Source organism: Beta vulgaris, chromosome 9 (genome assembly GCF_026745355.1).
Source record: "Beta vulgaris subsp. vulgaris cultivar EL10 chromosome 9, EL10.2, whole genome shotgun sequence".
NCBI lineage: Eukaryota > Viridiplantae > Streptophyta > Magnoliopsida > Caryophyllales > Amaranthaceae > Beta > Beta vulgaris.
Genome location: NC_079210.1, coordinates 27020604 through 27042065, shown reverse-complemented (window position 1 = coordinate 27042065; position 21462 = coordinate 27020604). Strand labels below are relative to the sequence as shown.

At 40.7% G+C, this 21462-nt stretch overlaps 1 non-coding gene across 1 annotated transcript; it reads right to left on the bottom strand.

The window, feature by feature from the left end:
* Positions 1–2502: 2502 nt before the first annotated feature.
* LOC125493901 (small nucleolar RNA R71) lies at positions 2503–2609 on the bottom strand. The gene has a single exon (XR_007270227.1). It is a non-coding gene; the product is annotated as a small nucleolar RNA R71 (small nucleolar RNA).
* Between the last annotated feature and the right edge of the window lie 18853 nt (positions 2610–21462).

Sequence of the window (21462 nt, the reverse complement as noted above, 5' to 3'; positions counted from 1 at the left end):
TAATAGATAGTTCTAGAGTCGAGCAATTAGAGCAAGTGTTAATCATATGGTCGGGTCGTTGATAAGTGCGTTTCTAACGCACTTTATGACTTTCTTTTGGCTTGTTTTAGCCCCTTCTTCTCCGTTTCTTCCTTCTTTCTCCTCACTTTTCCCTTCTATTTCATTCACTTGATCATACTTGATCATAGTGACATTTTGCTAGATTTTCAATCTATTTTGATCGAATTTCTAGCGCATATGCTTTCACCATGTTTGCTCGTGTTTTTATTGCAGGTATGACCCTTTTCGGGGCCAAGTAATGCGAGACATGGCACAAGGGAACGAGCTAGAGGATGAGAGGGAGCATGAGGTGCGCCTAGAGACCCCCCCCCCCCCCCGCATATGATGGTGAGCCCGCACATGCTGTACGTGCGCCCGCACCATCGACAAATTATGGAGCAAACAACAGAACGCATAGGTGCGCCCGCACACAGCACAAGGTGCGCCCGCACTAACTAAATGTGCACCCGCACATTTTGACGGAGGAACTTAGACTGAGGTAGACGATTTGGTGCTCCCGCACCTTATATGTGGTGCGCCCGCACCTTATGTCTGGTGCGCCCGCACCTTCTATGGAGCCATTTACAAAAAGACAGGAGATTTTGTGCTCCCGCACCTGAGGTCTGGTGCGCCCGCACCTGAGCATGGTGCGCCCGCACCTCCTTTTGGTGCGCCCGCACCATGCATTCCGGAAATTAAATGTTGATCATTAAACCCCTTTCCTTTTTAGTTTTTAGACTTACGCTTTCATTCTAGTTTTTACACAACATTCTAGGGTTTTGTATTAGAGAGAAAACACTTTAGTTTCATTGATAATTGAGATTAGTGATATAGTTTGTGATTCGATTGACATTCAAGGTACTTTTCATTCAATTCAATTCAAAGTTTTAGTTTTTATTTCATTCTTTCCGTCTTTGTTCTTGCTTTTGATTATTCTAGATCTTTATTCTCTTAGTCCCATAATTGCGATTTCTATTAGTTTATTCATTACTTAATCATGTTTAGCCTTAGATTAGTCATAGATTTATTGTTTAATTGCTTTAACTCCATGATTAGTGAGTAGTTTCATAATCTAGGGTTAGGGTGAAAGTATGAATTAGGGTTTTAAATATGATTTTGATGTGATTGTGATGTATGGAGAAGCTTATGCATTGATCTTGGTGTTTTGAGACCTTATGATAGATATTGATCACATTTATACTTTGGTATTTTGATTTCAAATGTTCTTAAATCGGATTTTGAACTCTTTTATCATCCCCAAGAATCAACTTAATTTCTATACCAAGATATTGGATGGAAATTAAGGGGATCCTTCATTAGGGGTTTTCCAAACTTATTGAATCTCTTAATCAATTAACTAAAGACCATTCGAGAGAGGATTTAGTTGATAGATTAAGGATTACTCTTGAGGACCATTCGAGAGAGGACTCGAGTATTTTAGAGGAGAACTAAACCTTGCATAATCTGTCTTTGTTGCTTCACAATCGCATTAACAATCATCATCCGTTCTTATTCATACTAGTACCTTAACTCTAGTGTCTTTTATTTGATATTTAAACTCTGATATTTGCTTGTTCTAGTTGATAGTTAGTCTTAATTGTTAACAAATCTTTCAAACCCCCAAATACCTTTCAATTAGGTAGTCTGGGCTTGATAGACTTTAATCAATCCCATTTTCCCTGTGGATCGACCCTTGACTTGCCCTTACTATTCTCTTAGTAATTGCTTGTTAGGACTTATAAATATTGTTTGGAAAGCGGTTCTTAGTGCCTTAACGACAAATAAAAACTCTTATCAAAATGGCGCCGTTGCCGGGGAAGCTGTGCTATTGATTGAAGTATATTTTAGTTTAGTTTGCTTATTGATTTTTCTTTTATTTTCTTTTTGACTGTGGTTGTTATTTGCTAATCCTCTGCTTAGCTTTGTTGTGTTACATGAGAAGAAGAACTCACGGTTCACCCACATTGCCTCTAGATCCTGAAATCGACCGTACCTTGCGAAAGCTTCGGAAGAATTTGGAAAATTTGACTTTGGGTTCCGAGCCTTCTTCACCAATCTCAAGTACATCAAGTGAAGTTGAATCAGAAATGGGTGAAGCAAATCCACAACTGTTTAGGGATTTCGGAAATCCGGGTTCCTATGTTCTTCAAGGTGAATTCGACTCCCACCACCACTACAAATTTCAGCATTCACCCTCAGTATACTCGGATGGTGAAAGCAGAGCAGTTTTGTGGGGGGTCAGATGAAGATCCTCTAGACCATCTCGACAGGTTTCTCGAGATTCGTGCCATGATAACAACTAATGATGTCTCTCCTGACTACATCAAGATGCACTTGTTCCGGTCCTCTCTTACCGGAAAAGCAAAGTCATGGCTCAAGAGCTTGCCTGCTAATTCCCTCACTACATGGGAAGAAGTCACAATGGCCTTCTTGAAGAAATACTTCCCGGAGTGGAAGACTGCGGACATAAGGAGGAAGATCTCCTCATTTGAGCAAGAGAACGATGAGACACTTGCCGAAGCTTGGGAGCGGTTCAAGGTAAAGTTACGTTCATTCCCACACCATGAGTTCAACAAGAATCTACTTATGCGATTTTTTATGATGGTCTTGATCCGATATTACGGGCCAACCTTGATGCTGGAGCGGGAGGTCAACTATCTAAGATCCCGCAAGAACAACTTGAGTCCACAATTGAGGAATGATCAAGAATTACTCATGGGGTGGAAGACGAAGAGGTGCTCAACCTAAGAAGAGCGAAAGTTTGAAATTACCCCATGGATCAAATTCAAGCCAAGATGGACCAACTCGACAAGAAGCTCTCCAAGATCAATCTTGCATCGTCTACTCCTTCACAGGTAAACTCTTTTTCTTGTGATATTTGTGGTGGTACTAACCATGATACTTCTTATTGTGGAGGTACCCATTCGGAGCATGTGGCGGCAATTAATTCAAGAGGAGATGGATATCAAGGAAACCAAGGGTATAGGAACAATCAACAAGGAGGTTGGAGACAACCTCAACAAAACTACACCCAAGGATTCAACCAACCTCAACAAGGATGGAATCAACCTCAACAAGGGTACAACCAAGCTCACAACCAAGGGTTTGCGCAAGGGTATAACCAAAACCAAAACTATAACCAAGGTGGTTCCTCCTCACAAGGGTCCAACACTTACCAAGCTCCACATCAAAGGACCAACAACCCAAAACCTCCCTCCAATCTTCCATTCCCCAAACAAAATCCCGAACCTACACCATCTCCATCCAACCTCTCTCCAAATTCTCCAACAACTCCAATCCATGAACCAAATTCTCCAAAACCATGAGCAAAGGTTTCAAGAGCTACAAGCCCACAACAAAATGCTTGAAACCCAAATCGCCCAAGTAGGTGAGAAAAATCCCTCCACCCCACAAATCAACTTCCAGGCCAACCCATCCCTAACCCAACCTCCATCAAGCCAAAGCCATTCATTTGAGGTCGGGAACAAGTTATGCGGGTCCTAAGATGCCGAATGGGGAGTTAGAGAAGGATGAAAAGCTGAGGTTGTTGAGAAGGGAGGAGCTGAGGAAACTGAGAAAGAGGAAGTTAGGAGAAAGATGAGTCACATGTTCAAGTTGGTGACAAAAACCATTGCCATCACCTCCACCAACCAAATCTATGTGCCTCCGGTTCCCTATCCTCATAGGTTGGTAGAGAGAAAGTTGAGTGACAATTCTAAATTCTAATGTGATGAAGAGCCTGCAAATCAACATCCCATTCCTTGAGGCTATGTCTCAAATGCCGCTTATGCTAAGTTCTTGAAAGAGATTCTCTCCAACAAGCGGAAACTTGAAGATGAGCTTATCTCCCTACCTTACCAAGTGAGTGCTCTTGTGCAACGAACTATGCCCAAGATACAAAGAGATCCCGGGAGTTTCACCTTGCCGGTGAAGATAGGTGATTTGAGCCTAAGGGTGCACTGGCCGATCTGGAGCAAGTGTCAATTTGATGCCCCTTTCTATTGCAAAGCACCTGAAATTTCCTCTTCATCCTACGCGAAAAAGATTCAATTGGCGGACCGCACTGTGAGAGTCCCTGTGGTGAGTTGGAGGATATACCGATTCAAGTTGGGCATGTGTTTGTACCATGCGACTTTGTGGTGATGGATATGGAGGAAGATCCTGAGACTCCTCTTATTCTGGGAAGAGAAGCTCTAAAGACTTTGGGTGCCGTGATAAACTGCAAAAACGACACAATCACGGTTGAGGTAGCTAATGAGCGGGTGGTGTTTGAGTTCTCTAAGACATTGAAGAGACCTATGATGGAAAAATTTTGCCAGGTAAGCCTAGTAGAAGATGAGGTAGAGGACCCATGAGTGTGGATAATTCTAGACGAGTTGTGTGCACTTTACCGACGCCCTTAGCTTGGACATGGAAGAGGAAACGCAAGATGAGGCGTTTGAGGTTCTAGCTGCATCATCCACTGATAAAGAGGAGTGTTCTAAGCCTCCTCCCAAGGTAGAGTTCAAACCCCTTCCCTCCTCTCTTAGATATGTTTTTCTTGATGATGCATGTACTTATCCTGTTATTGTCAATTCGAGTCTTGATGACATTTCTATATCAAACTGATTGGAATTTTGCAAAAATATAAAGATGTCATTGGGTATTCGATTGATGACCTTAAGGGGATAAGCCCTTCTCTTGCTATGCATCGTATCCATCTCATCGATAGTAATGCCTCCTCCATCGAGCATCAGAGAAGGCTCAATCCCAACCTCAAAGAGGTTGTGAAAAAGGAGATCTTGAAACTACGTGACGCGGGAATCATCTATGCTATCTCAGATAGCAAGTGGGTGAGCCCGATTCACGTGGTTCCAAAAAAAGGAGGCATGACTATAGTTGAGAATGAGAAAGGAGAAACAATCTCAACTAGGACTGTCACTGGGTGGAGAGTCTGTATTGATTACAGAAAACTGAACAAATCCACCCGGAAAGATCATTTCCCCCTTCCCTTCATTGACCAAATGTTGGAGAGGCTTGCTCGTCATTCACACTTCTGTTTTCTCGATGGTTATTCCGGATTCTTTCAAATCCCCATTCATCCGGATGACCAAGAGAAAACCACCTTTACTTGTCCGTATGGGACATTTGCATATCGAAGGATGCCCTTTGGTTTGTGTAATGCCCCATCCACTTTTCAAAGGTGTATGACAGCAATCTTCTCTGACATGCTAGAAGATTCCATTGAAGTCTTCATGGACGACTTTAGTGTGTGTGGTTCGTCTTTTGACACATGTCTGGTTAATCTTGAATGTGTGTTAAAAAGGTGTCAAGAGACGAACCTCGTACTGAATTGGGAGAAGTGTCACTTTATGGTCGAGGAAGGCATTGTACTTGGGCATAAAGTGTCGAAAAAGGGTATTGAGGTAGATCCGGCAAAGGTTTCGGTTATTGAGAAGCTTCCGCCACCGAATCGGTGACGGGAGTTCGTGCTTTCCTTGGACATGCTGGTTTTTACCGGCGTTTCATCAAGGATTTCTCTCAAATAGCCAAACCATTGACGAATCTACTTCAAAAAGATGTTGATTTTGAGTTTGATGAGTCTTGTACTAAGGCTTTTGAAACTCTTAAAGAATCCCTTACTTCTCCCCATTGTGCAAGCTGCGGATTGCAGCTTGCCTTTTTAACTAATGTGCGATGCTAGTGACTTTTCAGTGGGAGTTGTTCTTGGGCAACGCAAGGAAGGGAGGCTTCATGTGATAGCCTATGCAAGTAGGACTCTGGATGATGCTCAACGGAACTATGCAACTACGGAGAAGGAAATGTTGGCCGTGGTCTTTGCTTTTGACAAGTTCCTTCCTACTTGACATGTAATAAGGGTGGTGTATACGGATCATTCTGCGGTCCGGTATTTGATGAGTAAGAAGGATGCCAAGCCTAGGCTCATTAGGTGGGTGTTGCTTCTTCAGGAGTTTGATTTTGAGATGAAAGAGAAGAAGGGGACGGAGAATGTGGTAGCTGACCATCTTTCTCGCCTCCCTCTTGACAATCTGAAGGAGATTCCTATCAAGGAAGATTTGAGAGAAGAAGCATTGTTCGCCATTCTGAACAATGAGGTTCCATGGTTCGCTGATTATGCAAATTATTTGGCTGTGGGATTGAACCTCATGGTTTTACTTCCCAACAAAGGAAGCGGTTCTTTAAAGAAGTTTTGAGGTTCTACTGGGATGACCCGCTCCTTTTTAAGAAGTGTGCTATGGAGTGTTTAGGAGGTGTGTTCCTAATCATGAGATGGCCTCGGTTTTGCATCATTGCCATACTTTGGCATGTGGAGGACACGGTGGAGCAAGCAAAATGTTGCTAAGGTGCTCCAATGTGGTATGTTCTGGCCAACATTGCAAAAGGTGCCCGAAATTTGTGGTGGCTTGTGATAGATGTCAAAGGAGTGGTGGCATCACAAAGCGACACGAGATGCCTCAAAGAACATTCTTGAGGTTGACCGTTTGATGTCTGGGAGTCGACTTTATGGGCCCATTCGTTCCTTCTGTGGGAATGTATAATTCTTGTTGCGGTCGACTACGTGACAAAATGGGTTGAAGCCATTGCCTCTCCCACCAATGACCATAAGGTAGTCACCAAACTTTTGAAGAAGATCATCTTCCCTCGATTTGGGGTGCCCCGCGTGTTGATCAGTGATGGCGGTTCACACTTCGCCAAAAAGCAATTAGAGACACTATTGAAGAAATACGGGGTGAATCACAAAGTAAGTCTTCCTTATCACCCCCAAACACAAGGCCAAGTTGAGGTCTCGAATCGAGAGGTTAAGAACGTCCTTGAGAGAGTGGTCAATAGGACACGAAAGGATTGGTCTTGAAGCTTGATGACCTCTTTGGGCTCTTCGCACGCTTTTAAGACGCCTATAGGCACCACTCCCTATCGCCTTGTGTATGGCAAAGCATGCCATTTGCCGGTTGAACTAGAGCACAAGGCTTGGTGGGCAATTAAGGAGCTCAACATGGATCTTCCTTGGCGGGAGAAGCTCGAAAGGAAAGGTTGTAGAGCTTGAAGAACTTCGTTTTGATGCTTATGAGAGCTCGAGAATATACAAAGAGCAAACGAAGAAATGGCATGATCACCGGATTCAACAACGAGACTTCCAGGTTGGGGACAAGGTCTTATTGTTCAACTCAAGACTAAAGCTTTTCCCCCGAAAGTTAAAGTCCAAGTGGTCGGGTCCCTTCTCTGTGTTGAAGACTACTCCATATGGAGCTTATGAAGTTATGGGTGAGAACGGTCCATTTTGGGTTAACGGTCAAAGGTTGAAGTTCTATCATGATTCTCATGCCGTTGGTTCAATTGGTTGCTTGATTCTTCGCTCACCTGAGCGACTCTTGTGATGGAAGTATCCTTTTTAGTCTAACTAAAGACTTAAAACAAGCGCTATACGGGAGGCAACCCGTTTCTTTTCTTCCTTTTCTTTTATCTTAGTTTATTTTTCTTTTGATTGTTAGTTAGACTTGTGATCAATCAGCTGGCTGTGAGAGGTACTTTTAGACATGATTTTTCTGAAAAATGGAGTGAGAAAGGAGTAATTGGAGAAGGAAAATTTCGAAAACTTAGAAGGGTGCGCCCGCACCTAGACAAGGTGCGCCCGCACCATATTTCGAACGCCTATGGCTAACAAAACAGAAAGTTTGGTGCGCCCCGTACTTCTTCCTGGTGCGCCCGCACCTGTATAAAAGTTTCGAAAAAAAAGTTGGTGCGCCCGCACCAACACATCTGCGGTTTTTCAGAACAAAGACAGAAAGTTTAGTGCGCCCCCGCACTTCTTCCTGGTGTGCCCGCACATGTATAAAAGTTTTGAAAAAAAAAAGTTGGTGCTCCCGCACCTCGACAAGGTGCGCCCGCACCAACACATCTACGATTTTTCAAAAAAAAAAGTAGAAAGTTTGGTGCGCCCCGCACCTCTTCCTTGTGTGCCCGCACCAAACAACTTCTGATTTCTTTTTCTCGATTGGTGCGCCCGCACCAAACCGGCTGGGCAATAGAAATTGCAATTCTCAGGAAATTTTCGGCCCTCCTCACTCTTTTTCCTCATATTTTCGAACACTCTCTCTCACACTCACTCACTTTCTCTCGCTTGCTCCACTCTAGATCCGGCCACCACGACCCTTTTCCGGCGACTTTTATCACCGGAATCTTCATCACCATCTTCTCTACAACATTCAAAGCACAAAAATTGGGGGTTTTGCAAGGATTTGATTTCTAGGGTTTCAAAATTGGGGATTTTCATCTCCATGTGGGTAACTCTCTTCTACCCTTGCTTTTTCATCAATAATCTAGTTAATTGGAGTTCTAGTGTGTTTTCTTTTAGATGGCATGCTTGTTTTCCTTAATTTTTGTTGATTATTCATGAACTTTGCTCAAATTTGTGTTTGATATGTGGTGAACAAGTGCAACTTTTGTGGTTTGTGATAAATTCATAATATTCTGACTTTTTGAGAACTACATTGCATGAATTTCTAGGTGTTGTTGATTCTTGTGCATAATTGTGGTTGGTTTGGTGAAATTGGCTTGAAAGTAGTTTGAGTAGTGATATTCTTGATTGTTAGCAACTTGGTTGCTACTAACTGTGGATGGCTAGCTGGTAGATCTTAGGATTAGTTTTTGATTTTTCTTTTTGTGTGTTTTCTTTTTTTTGTGTGGTTTGATTTTTCTTTTTCTGTGTTTCTTTGTGTGAAAAGTCCGCTTTGTGGTGTGTCATTGCAGCAGATTATCACTTCTCCTTCCCCTCTTTTGCAAAACAAAAATTCTTTACCACCATGGGAAGAAGTAGTGGTGAAGGCTCATCTAGGTCTAAGCGAGTAAAGACCGGGTCCTCTTCACAAGGACCCTCGTCTAGCTCACATCCCCCTCCCCTCTATGCTCTAAAGTTTCCTAATGCCGCTCACAAACAAATTTTTCAACAACTTTCTGAGCGCACACTTCGTCCAACGAAGTTCTATGACTATACTACCTGCTTCTACCTTAGAATCAACTCGGTGATAAGGGAGATGGCAGATAATGTCGGGTTATCGAACTTCCTTGATATTCATGAACCTACCTATGATCAACTCACTCTCGAATTCTTGAGTACGTTGAACATAAGTAAGGTGACAGGTGCTATAACTATTCTGTTCCGTATGTTTAATCAAGCTAGAGCACTGTCTTTTGACGAATTCTGTGAGGCATTTGGGATGGATTCTCGAGCTCCCTGCGATGCCCCTCCGGGCACCATCTGGCAGGGATACAATGAGCAAGAATGGTGGACAAAGATCACCACCGGTACGACTCCGTTTCGGACGAACTCGTCCAAAGCGTCGGAGATCGTCCATCTTGCTCTCCGTTACTTCCATAGGATGTTGGTTTACACCATCTTTCCTAAACAGGAAGTCGGACAGTTGAGAAAGGATGAGCTGCTGGTTCTTTGGTTGGCCACTGACGGGGCCCACCATCGAACCCGTATTAACTTTGATGCGCTCCTCCTTAAACGACTGCAGGAGATTCGGGGGGCACAACGGTGACTGGGGAGATCCTTTGTGGTGGCATGGTCACCCGACTAGCGTCCTACCTTGACTTGCACGATGACCTGGCTCGCTTGGAAGCAAGCGTGCCTACTGTTGGTCAGTCCAACAGATTGGATGGTGCCAGTTTGCAGCAGATGAAATTTGTGCGCGGTTACCAGAAGGAAACCTGCACCTGGCTTGTGGGGGGGGGGGGGGAGGGAACCTTACTGTTTTATAGGGCCCGACTTCAACTGGGACCTCCCCGCTAACGTTGAAAACCGTTGGCGGATTCCCCGTGCCCATGACATCCCACGGGCTATTCCTGAGCCCATTCCTACGGAGCGCATTCCACGCGTTCCGAGAGGTCCGAAGCCCGACCACCGCATTCCTGAGAGTGAGGTGGCCGAAGCTTCTTCCTCTCAATCCTTCGACATGGTCTCTATCATGGCAGCCATAGCCCAGATGCAGGCCTCTCAGGAGGCCAATCACCGTGCGGTTACTGCTACTCTTGCCGGTATCCGCACCGACCTCGACCATGTGTCTAGGCTGGCTTGGCGCACTCACCTTGCCAACGTCCACTCCGGACATGAGCCTCCCTTCCCTAACCACCCCCACTATCCTCCTTCTTTCGACCCTCGAGAAGGGCCGTTTGAGGAGCCTTCCTTCCGCCCTTATCCCCACTACCCATCCTACTATCCTGATGGGTACTCTGGTGGGTCTTTCCCTCCTTACCCCTCCCGAGGGGGTAATGGTGGGAATTATTAGGAGCTTTTCATGACCCCCTCCCTCTCCCTCCTTTTGCAACTCCGAGCGCGGAGTTTTGCTTAAGCTTGGGGGACTTGCTTGTATGTCTATATCTTTGGGAGTTTCGGGGTCATAGATGGTTAGATGTTAGGGGTCTCATTGGTTTTCGGTTGGTATTGGTGATTGTTCCTGTCTGTGGTTTTGACATCCCTCACCCCTGCTGACTTCTCTTCACCTGTACAGCTTTGCTTTGGTAGTTTTGTTTTGCTTTTGCTTTGCATATTTTTATATATATATAAAAAAAAAACAAAAAAAAATAAAAATAAAAGAAAAACATTTTCCTCTTTTATTCTTTTTTTTTTCTGCATTTAGGATAGCTTGGTTGCATGCATGGTTTGTGGCTAAAGAGTTCATGACTTGATTGGAAGACCTTCCTTATATTAGACTTGATGATTTTGGAAGCCCTGTTGTGACTTTAAGCGTCTCTTGAAAGCGATAACTTTTGGTAGAGTCTCTTTGAAATTAGGCGAGTTGGATGAATGGATTGCCTTGCCCCTTGTGCGATGAATCCCGAAGGAGGGCCAAGAACCTCGTAAGACTCACTCACAACCCTCACCATCGATCGCCTAACTTGTGACTTGCATTTTAGCTCCCCAAGATTACATAAGAACGAGCCTCTAGGAGAATGATTTAGGGCGTTTCTTTTGCTAGTAATAGGAGCTACAAAACCAAAAGCTTGAATACCTGCATAATATTAGCTTTCTATCCTATTTTTGCTTAACCCACATAATGAGTCATGGCCAAACTTTCCCCAAAGTGGAGTGCATGTGTAGTTGTGTTGAGTTAAGGTGTTTTGATATTAAGTCCAGTTGAAAGTGAGTTAATGTGCTTGTATGATAGCAAAAGTTGAAAAAAATTTGTGAAAAAGAAAGACAAAAGAAATAAAGAAAGAAAGTTCTTATTGTTTGATTTGGTTTATTATTGAAAATGAAAAGAAAGAAAGATCAAATTGATGAGAAGAATGAAAAAGTTCACAAAGTGAAAAAGAAATAAGTGAAATTCAAGGCTGTGTGTGAGATCTCTTTAATTGAGAATGGTGTTAGGACTAGCTTGGGGGAGTATTTACCCCTAGTTTGTACTCCACTTACCCTTTTTGCACCACATTCCTAGAATATAATCCACACCCCTAACCTAGCCCCGTTACAACCTTAACAAAGTCCCTTTTGACTTCTAGATTGGACTTGATCTATTTAGTAGTGGCGGGCGAGATTTTGTGCAAGTCATGATGAGGGTCATCAAAACGTGGTAGAGGCGAGCAATTATGGTTGAGCATCCCTAGGGAGGAGTCAAACTCGGGTCTTGGAAGTAGAAAAGCGTGAGAAATCATCCTTGGAAAGCTTTCTTTCAAAAAGACTCGGTTGATCGGTGGATTGAGACCTTAGAGTCACTCTTGTGCTTCCTAATCATCTTCCCTCTTGTGTTTGGTTGGTATCATAAATCTTGCTATGAACTCATTTAGCTTGCATGTCAAGCTTGTAACCTTGCATTTAGAGCATATAGGTTAGTTTGTTGCATGTTTCCCTTTTCTTTTTATTCTCCTTTTCTTTTTCTTTCCTTCATTCTCATTCTTGGTTTACTTGAGGACAAGCAAAACGCTAAGCTTGGGGGAGTTTGATAAGTGCGTTTATAACGCACTTTATGACTTTCTTTTGGCTTGTTTTAGCCCCTTCTTCTCCGTTTCTTCCTTCTTTCTCCTCACTTTTCCCTTCTATTTCATTCACTTGATCATACTTGATCATAGTGACATTTTGCTAGATTTTCGATCTATTTTGATCGAATTTCTAGCGCATATGCTTTCACACATGTTTGCTCGTGTTTTATTGCAGGTATGACCCTTTTCGGGCCGAGTAATGCGAGACATGGCACAAGGGAACGAGCTAGAGGATGAGAGGAGCATGAGGTGCGCCTAGACCCCCCCCCGCCATGATGGTGCGCCCGCACATGCTGTACGTGCGCCCGCACCGTCGACAAATTATGGAGCAAACAACAGAACGCATAGGTGCGCCCGCACACAGCACAAGGTGCGCCCGCACCTACGTCTGGTGCGCCCGCACTAACTAAATGTGCGCCCGCACATTTTGAAGGAGGAACTTAGACTAAGGCAGACGATTTGGTGCTCCCGCACCTTATATGTGGTGCGCCCGCACCTATGTCTGGTGCGCCCGCACCTTTTCCTTGTGCGCCCGCACCTTCTATGGAGCCATTTACAAAAAGACAGGAGATTTTGTGCTCCCGCACCTGAGGTCTGGTGCGCCCGCACCTGAGCATGGTGCGCCCGCACCTCCTTTTGGTGCGCCCGCACCAAGCGTTCCGGAAATTAAATGTTGATCATTAAACCCCTTTTCCTTTTTAGTTTTTAGACTTACGCTTTTATTCTAGTTTTTACACAACATTCTAGGGTTTTGTATTAGAGAGAAAACACTTTAGTTTCCATTGATAATTAAGATTAGTGATCATAGTTTGTGATTCGATTGACATTCAAGGTACTTTTCATTCAATTCAATTCAAAGTTTTAATTTTTATTTCATTCTTTCCGTCTTTGTTCTTGCTTTTGATTATTCTAGATCTTTATTCTCTTAGTCCCATAATTGCGATTTCCATTAGTTTATTCATTACATAATCATGTTTAGCCTTAGATTAGTCATAGATTTATTGTTTAATTGCTTTAACTCCATGATTAGTGAGTAGTTTCATAATCTAGGGTTAGGGTGAAAGTATGAATTAGGGTTTTAAATATGATGTTGATGTGATTGTGATGTATGGAGAAGCTTATGCATTGATCTTGGTGTTTTGAGACCTTAGGATAGATATTTATCACATTCATACTTTGGTATTTTGATTTCAAATGTTCTTAAATCAGATTTTGAACTCTTTTATCATCCCCAAGAATCAACTTAATTTCTATACCAAGATATTGGATGGAAATTAAGGGGATCCTTCATTAGGGGTTTTCCAAACTTATTGAATCTCTTAATCAATTAACTAAAGACCATTCGAGAGAGGATTTAGTTGATAGATTAAGCGATTACTCTTGAGGACCATTCGAGAGAGGACTCGAGTATTTTAGAGGAGAACTAAACCTTGCATAATCGTCTTTGTTGCTTCACAATCGCATTAACAATCATCATCCGTTCTTATTCATACTAGTAGCCTTAACTCTAGTGTCTTTTATTTGATATTTAAACTCTTGATATTTGCTTGTTCTAGTTGATAGTTAGTTTTAATTGTTAACAAACATCTTTCAAACCCCCAAATACCTTTCAATTAGGTAGTCTGGACTTGATAGACTTTAATCAATCCCATTTTCCCTGTGGATCGACCCTTGACTTGCCCTTACTATTCTCTTAGTAATTGCTTGTTAGGACTTATAAATATTGTTTGGAAAGCGGTTCTTAGTGCCTTAACGACACACTAAAAGCCTCTTATCAGTCTTAACGATCATAGTTCAACATATGGCGTATGATGGCTAACATAATCAGAATTACAAGTGTGTTCCAAGCCTCTAACCGTAAGACTTAGTTGTACGAATAATTATTAGCCAAACATAATTCATGAAATCGGTCACTAACATAAATCACAAATTGAAGAACAAATCACACTATAATTCCTCTAATCATAACCTAGAAGCTAATAGACATTCAATGAGTAATCAAGGGACACATGCCTGTCTTTTAATTATTTGTCTGTATATGTGTGTGCTATTTGTATTCACAAGTACACAACATTAAACGACTTTATATGAGTTATATTGCACCATGGTCTGCGGACCATTACAATTTAACAATATAAGACAAGCACTATAAAAATGGTGCATCCAACGCACCGACAAGGCTGTGTCACACGCAGCAAACTACGTCCAGCGCAGCATTCCACGACAAGCGCAGAAAAGTGCGTCTGGCGCACAATCCTGTACAACGCACTTGGGGGCATTTTAACCAAGTGGGGACCATATGCTAAACTTCATATGAATTCAAATGTTCGATACCACATCGTGCAAGACAAACTAAGGGATTTTTAAAACCGATATAAATAAAATTTTGTCATTACTCCAATATGCAATATTCTACAAATTTTCATTAACAACAAGTACTCATGAGTATTAATAGGGGAAAACACGCCATTAGGTATGCAGACCACTTCAAAGTAACAACGACAGATAAATCATTAAGTATGCAGACCATCATCAATCTGAAATACGACAAACAAACCGTCAACTCTACAGACCATCATCAATCAAAATGAGATAAACTAACTGTCAAATCTGCAAACCATCATTGACTAAAACGGCGACAAATACACCATCAGGTCTGCGAACCATCATTAATCAGAAAGGCGACCAACAAACCGTTGATGTTTTTAAATATAATACCGCAAGTGTACGATGTCAATTGTTAGAAGAGCCTTGCAACTAAAAAGCTACTTTGGACAAAATCACGGAGAAAATAGGTGAACTATAAACTAACACTATTGAGAGAAAAGTGAAAAAAACACTAATAAAAAAATAAAAGGTCTAGGGCATTAGTTCAGTCCACCATGCTTATACCAATGAAAAGGGTTCAAATAACTAATAATACCTACTTATAGAGTCGAGCAATTAGAGCAACTGTTAGTCCTATGTCAGGTCTTAACGCTCATAATTCAACATATGACGTACGATGGCTAACATAATCAGAATTACAAGTGTGTTACAATCCTCTAAACGTAAGACTGATTTGTACGAATAATTATTGGTCAGACATAATTCATGAAATTGGCCACTAACACAAATAAAAAATTGCAGAACAAATCACACTATAATTCCTCTAATCATAACCTAGAAGCTAATAGAAATTCAATGAATAATTAAGGTATAAACATGGATTCCTCCCTAAAACCCTATAAAGACGACTAGTCACTCATTATCAGACAAACAAGAACAATTATAATATAAAATTTTTTACTTTGCATGATGAACGAAAAATTTATTATATTTATACAATCAAAGATTAAGAAAGAAACAAAAAACAATGAATAAGAGAACTACCAATTGACGGAAAATAATACACTTTATTGAAAGCAATTTGAAGGTTCGATCTCCTCCGTAAGTAAAAACTAATGTATTCTCTCTAAAGCTCTGAATAAAAAAACTGAATAATCAAATGTGTCTGAAAAAATAATAGTCTAAGCTATTTGTAATATCCTAGGAAATCTTTAAAAGATAGCGCGGAAACTTAACAAAGATAGGCTTCCGGGTTCTGGGCTCGATCGGGCCAACTCGCCCAACCCCATCTGGCGAAAAGCTCTTTATTTCGTAAATATGATGGACTGCCTAAACCCATCGGGAGGGAGTCTTTCCTGTTGTTTTTAACTTTAAAATGCAGCTAGAGGAATATATTATTGGGTCCCGATCCTATCGGGCGGGAAAACAACGATTTTGCATTAACTTGCAAAGGCTGTATCTCTCGAACTAGAAGTGCGTTTGAGGCGTGTGACATATCATTGGAAATCGCTTAAAGTATAGTTTCCAACCAACTAGAATTTCTTGATTATCAATATTATATCAATAGTTATGATCAATATTGTGAGCATGTGTCAGTTTTTGGCACTTCTTTCACTAACTCTTTGCTTCATTATAACTCAAAATTAAATTCTCCCAAACGGATGGATTGTGATCCTTGTGCAAGATATCTTCACCTTCAATGATTAATAGGCTTGATCTTAGATATACATAAGAAATTCGCATCAAAATAACTTGAAAATTAGCGAAACACGCAAACGGGGAGTAGTACAACACAACACCTAAATGCTCTAAAAATGTGTTCTAAATGCAATAAAAATGCATCTAAAAACTATATATAAATCCGGCACATCAAAATCCCCCAAGTTAAAGTTCTGCTTATCCTCAAGCAAGCAAGACATGAATATGGAAATAATTGTCTCACCCTTCCCATTGGAAAATCAATATTCAACATATTCTCATGACTAAGAAACATTCAAGAATGCCAAATTCATGTTCAGTTGTTCAGATTAATCCAACTACCTTACATGACATGAACATCTTGGAAGGGTGCTCACCAAGGTGTTACTCCTCTTAATCTTGTGGCAGGCAAAGAATGTGCCCGAAAACTCACCAACCCAACAAACCTTCCCACTCACACTCTCATGTGTTTAAGAAGGTAGTTGCTGCTCATAGAAGGAGTTGTTGAAGTAGAAGGTTTCAGTGTATCAACTTTCATATTAATCTATGCCACTTGAGAAGCTAGGAATGCAAGGGCATCGACATCTAATACCTTGTTTGTTACACTCCGGGAAGTGGGGGTAATTATTGGCTGTAAGATCTACTAGGAATTCATAGACTGCATCGACTTCCTTATCCAAGAATACTCGTCTTGTAGAAGAATCAATTGTACTCTTCTTTCGAGGTTGCAGACCATTGTTGAATGTCTGTGTCATAAACCATTTGTACATGTTATGATGTGGACTCTCCCTTTGTAGATCTCTGAATCTAGTCCACGCTTCCCGAAGTGTTTCATCAGTCTTATGGGAAAATGTGGCTAATTTGTTCCTGATATTTGATATTTTTGTTGGAGGGTATATTCTTTGAGGAACGCAGCAAATATGCCACTTCATTCAGTATGTTTCACATCGCTCAGCCGTTTATGTGCTTGATCCATTAGTGAGAACTCGAACAACATTACTTTCAACTGATATGGAGTAACTCCGGCACGTTTCACGGTCTGACAGAGTTGTTGAAACCGTTGCAAATGGTTTGTCGGGTCTTCAGTACGATGTCCACGAAATTGATTCTAGTGCAGGTTTGATCTCAACGTTTGCTGCATCGGTTGTGGGCATTGTGGGTCCAGTGGAAAGACCATCGAGATGATGCACCCCATAAGACTACGATGAGTGTGACATGAATGAACTCGAAGTTTCTCCCTCGGTGGTTTTCTGCTGAACCGATTGTTTTCCTTTATGCACTTTGTTTCGAATTTAACCGAGGGTATTTGTCAGATCGAGATCTGCATAAATTAGAACACCTCTTCTTCTAGAACTGGGTATACAAAGAAAAGAAAAAAAATGGTGAATAATTCCTCAATTGGAACGGTGAGGTTCCAATGAGGCAAAAGAAGTAGTCTAAATAATCAAACAAAAACTAGAAAACTAGTCGTCTCCCCGGTAGCGGCGCCAAAAATTTGATGTGTTTAAGTGCATGGTGTTTGTTGTTGGTAGAGCCTTGCAAGAACGAGTCGATTCCACAGGGAGACAAGTTTTCACAGTTATAGTTTAACTAAAAAGCTACTTCAGACAACATCATGGAGAAAACAGCTAACTTATTAACTAACACTATTGAGAGAAGGGTAAAATAGAGATGAATCAAATAATAAAAAGTCTAGGGCATTACTTTAGTCGACCATGCTAATACCAATCAAAAGGATTGTAATGCTTGTGAAAGATATCTTCACCTTCAATGATTAATAGGCTTGATCTTAGATACACATAAGATATTTGCATCAATATAACCTGAAAATCAGCGAAACACGCAAACGAGGAGTAGTACAACACTACATACGTAATTCATGCCACTATGCACCTAACTACTCTAAAAAAAGTATTCAAAATGCAATAAAAATGCATCTAACAACTCTATATAAATCCGGCACATCAAACTCCCCTAAGTGAAAGTTGTGCTTATCCTCTAGCAAACAAGACATGAACATGGAAATAATTGTCTCACCCCTCATACAGGAAAATCAAAATTCAACATATTCTCATGACTAAGAAACATTCGAGCATGCAAAATTCATGTTCAGCTATTAAGATTAATCTAACTACCAAAATCCCAAGCAAATTGTCAAACTCAACTACCTTACATGACATGCACTAACTGAAAGGGTGCTCACCAAGGTGTTACTCCTCTCAATCTTGTGGCAGGCAAAGAATGTGTCCGAACACTCACCAACTCAAATAGAATTTCTTGATTATCATATTTATATCAATAGTTATGATCAATATTGTGAGCATGTGTCAGTTTTGACACTTCTTTCACTAACTCTTTGCTTCATTCTAACTCGAAATTAAATTGTCCGATTTGGATGAATTGTGATCCTTGTGCAAGATATCTACCCCTTGACTTATTAATAGGCTTGATCTTAGATATACATAAGAAATTTGTATCAAAATAACTTGAAAATCAGCGAAACACGCAAACGGGGAGTAGTACAACACAACATACGTAATTTATGCCATTACGCATCTAAATGCACTAAAAAGGTGTCCTAAATGCAATAAAAATGCATCTAAAAACTATATATAAAACTGGCACATCAAACTTCCCCAAGTTAAAGTTGTGCTTCTCCTCAAACAAACAAGACATGAACATGAAAATAATTGTCTCACCCCTCATATAGTAAAAACAATAGTCAAAATATTCTCATGACTAAGAAACGTTCAAACAGACAAAATTGATGTTTAGCTATTAAGATTAATCCAACTACCAAAAACCCAAGCGAATTATCAAACTCAACTACCTTCCAAGACATGCACATCTTAAAAGGCTTCTCACCAAGGTGTTACTCCTCTCAATCTTGTGACAGGCAAAGAATGTGCCCGAACACTCACCAACCCAACCATAATAACCCTTCCCACTCACACTCTCATGTGTTTAAGAAGGTAGTCGTTGCTCGTAGGAGGAGTTGTTAAAGTATTCAGTATATCAACTTTCATATTAATCTACGCCACTTGAGAAGCTAGGAATGCAAGGGTGTCGACATCTAATACCTTCTTTGTGAGACTCCCAGAATTGGAGTGATCATTGGTTGCAAGATGTGCTAAGAATTCATAGCCTGCGTACTTCCTTATCCAAGAATAATCCTCCCACAGACGAATCATTATTACTCTTCATTCGATGAGGTTGCAGACCATTGTAGAATGTTTGTGTCATAAACCATTTGTACATGTTATTATGTGGACCCTGCCTTTGTAGATCTCTTAATCTAGTCCACGCTTCCCGAAGTGTTTCATCAGACTCATGGGAAAATGTGGGTAATTAGTTCCTGATATTTAGTAGTTTTGTTTGAGAGTAATATTCTTTAAGGAATGCAGCAGATATGCCACTTCATTTAGTATCTTCCACATCGCTTACCCATTTATACGCTCTATCCTTTAGTGAGAACACGAGCTACATTAAATTAACCTAATCTGGAGTAACCCCGGCACGTTTCACGGTCTGACAGAGTTGTTGAAACAGTTGCAGATGGTTTGTCGGGTCCTTAGTACGATATCCACCAAATTGATTCTGCTGCACCATATTGATGAGTGCAGGTTTCATCTCGAAGTTTGTTGTAGCAATTGTGGGAATCGTGGGTCTAGTGGAAAGAGCATCAGGGTGTGGCACCCTATAAGACTATAATGACTTTGACATGACTAAACTCGAAGTTTCTCCCTCGGTGATTTTCTGGTGAACCGATTGTTTTGCTCTATGCACCTTATTTCAAATTTTACCGAGGGTTTTGTCAAATCGTAGTCCTCATAAATGAGGACGCCTCTTCTTCTAGAACTGGGTGTATAAAGAAAAGAAAAAAACGGTGAAAAATTCCCCAATTGGAATGGTGAGGTTCCAATGAGGCAAGAGTAGTCTAAATAATCAAATAAAACTAGAAAACTAGTCGTCTCCCTGGTAACGGCGCCAAAAACTTGACGTGTTCTAAATATAATAACGCAAGTGCACCATGTTTGTTGTTAGTAGAGCTTGCAAGAACGGGTCAAATCCACAGGGAAAAAAGTTTTCACACTTATAGTTTAACTAAAATGCTACTTCAGACAAAATCGGGGAGAAAACAATTAACCTATAAACTAACACTACTGAGAGAAGAGTAAAATAGAGGTTAATCAAATAATAAAAATTCCATGGCATTACTTCAGTCCACCATGCTTGTACCAATCAAAATGGTTCAAATAACTAATAATACTTATGTCGAGAGTCGAGCAATTAGAGCAAGTGTTAATCCTATCGTCGGGTCTTGACGGTCATGATTCAACATATGTTGTGGGATCGCTAACATAATCAGAATTACTAGTGTGTTCCAGGCCTCTAAAAGTAACACTAATTTGTACGAACAATTATTAGCCAGACAGAATTCATGAAATTGGTGACTAACATAAATCATGAATTGAAGAACAAATCACACTATAATTCATCTAATCACAACCTAGAAGCTAATACAAATTCAATGAGTAATCAAGGTATAAACTTGGCTTCCCTCCCTAAAACCCTATAAAGACGACTACTCACAAACAACTACAATTCTAATATAAAATTCTTTAATTTGCATGATTAACGAGAAATGAACTATATTTTAACAATCAAAGATTAAGAAAGAAACTAAGAACAATGAATAAGAAGAATACCAATTGACGGAAAATAATAAACTTTATTGAAAGCAATCGAAAGGTTTGATCTCCTCCGTAAGTAAAACCTAATGTGTAATGTCTAGAGCACTAAATAAAAGACTGAATAATCAAAAGTGTCTAACAAATTAATAGTCTAAGCTATTTATAATAATCTAGGAAAGCTTATTAAAAGATAGTGCGGAAACCTAACAAAAATAGGCTTCATGGTGCTCGGCTCGATCAGGCGAACTCGCCCAACCCCATTGTGCGAAAAGCTCTTTATTTCGCAAATATGATGGACTCGCCAATCCCAACGCGCGGGGGTTTTTTCCTCTTATTTTTAACGTAACTATAAAACGCAACCAGGTGAATATGTTCTCAAACCCGGTCCTATCGGGCGTAAAAACAGCGCTTTTGCGTCAATTTGCAAACCTTGTATCTCTTAAACTAGAAGTGCGTTTGATGTGTGTGACATATCATTGGAAATCCCTTAAAGTCTAGTATCTAAACCCTACAAGGATTTCTTGATTATCAATTATATATATATAGTTATGATCAAAACTGTGAGCATGTGTCAGTTTTGGCACTTCTTTCACTAACTCTTTGCTTCATTCTAACTCCAAATTAAATTGTCTGATACGGATGAATTGTGATCCTTCTGCAAGATATCTTCACCTTCAATATATAATAGGATTGATCTTATATATACATAAAAAATTTGCATAAA